General features: G+C 35.9%; 1 protein-coding gene across 1 annotated transcript in view; it reads left to right on the plus strand.

Annotated features, from left to right (window-relative positions):
• LOC128249431 (uncharacterized) overlaps positions 1 to 1026 on the plus strand; it is a 7658-nt gene that overhangs the window by 950 nt on the left and 5682 nt on the right. The window lies entirely within an intron of this gene.

Here is a 1026-nt window from a genome sequence, read left to right on the forward strand (position 1 = left end):
TATATATATATATATATATATGGGGAGAGTCATTCTCCTTTGGTGCCTTATAGTTTAACACACTTACCGGTAAAATTTTCAGTCATTTCCTTTATTTTTCTAGAATTTTCGTTGCGTCTTGCAACCTTTCCAATAGTTTTGACTCTGTCTGTTATTCACAATGCGTTGTTTTTATTTGTTTGTGCTCATGTGTGTGGGTCAGTGTGTGTGTGTGTGTGTGTGTGTGTGCATATACATGCATGTATGTATGTACGCATGCATGTGTGTGTATACATGTATGTGTGCGTGCATATGCATATATGTATGTATATATACATGTGTATATATACATGTAAGTATATGTATATATGTATGTATATGTATATATGTATGTATATATATATGTATGTGTGTGTGTGTATCTCTGTCTCCTTGTGTGTGCATCTCTGAGTGTGTGTGTGTGTGTATATATGGGCATGTGTTTCAGTCTTCATTTGCGTATGTGTATGCATGTGTGCTTGCCTGTTCATATAACCTATATACCTATCCGTCTGTAAGTTGATCTGTTTACTTTCATATCCATATATTTACATACATGTACATATACACATATATACATACACCCCCCCCTACACACATACATACATCAATCTACATAACAGCCAACTAACTATTCTGCTCTACCTGTGTAGACTGTGGGTATGGGTGTATGATATCTACTATGTATATTTCCTATTTAGTATTGAGGAAGTTTCATTTATGAGGATGTATTTGTCTGAGTGTTGGGTCCTTTGGGTGCTTGGATAAGATGCAGATGTCATGTTGACCCAGGTTGCCTCCATGCTGGTCCTTCGTATGCTGGTAGAGTATGGAGGAAAAATAAAGAAGGAAATGAGGGGAAATTTTACCGGAGAGTGTGTTAAATTATAAGGCACCAAAAGAGAATGACTCTCCCCAGACACAACAGAATATGCCTCAACACACGAACTCACCTAAAGAATCTTGCAAATCAAATCCCAAAACGAAATATATATATATATATATATA

The sequence above is a fragment of the Octopus bimaculoides genome, chromosome 14 (assembly GCF_001194135.2).
Source record: "Octopus bimaculoides isolate UCB-OBI-ISO-001 chromosome 14, ASM119413v2, whole genome shotgun sequence".
NCBI lineage: Eukaryota > Metazoa > Mollusca > Cephalopoda > Octopoda > Octopodidae > Octopus > Octopus bimaculoides.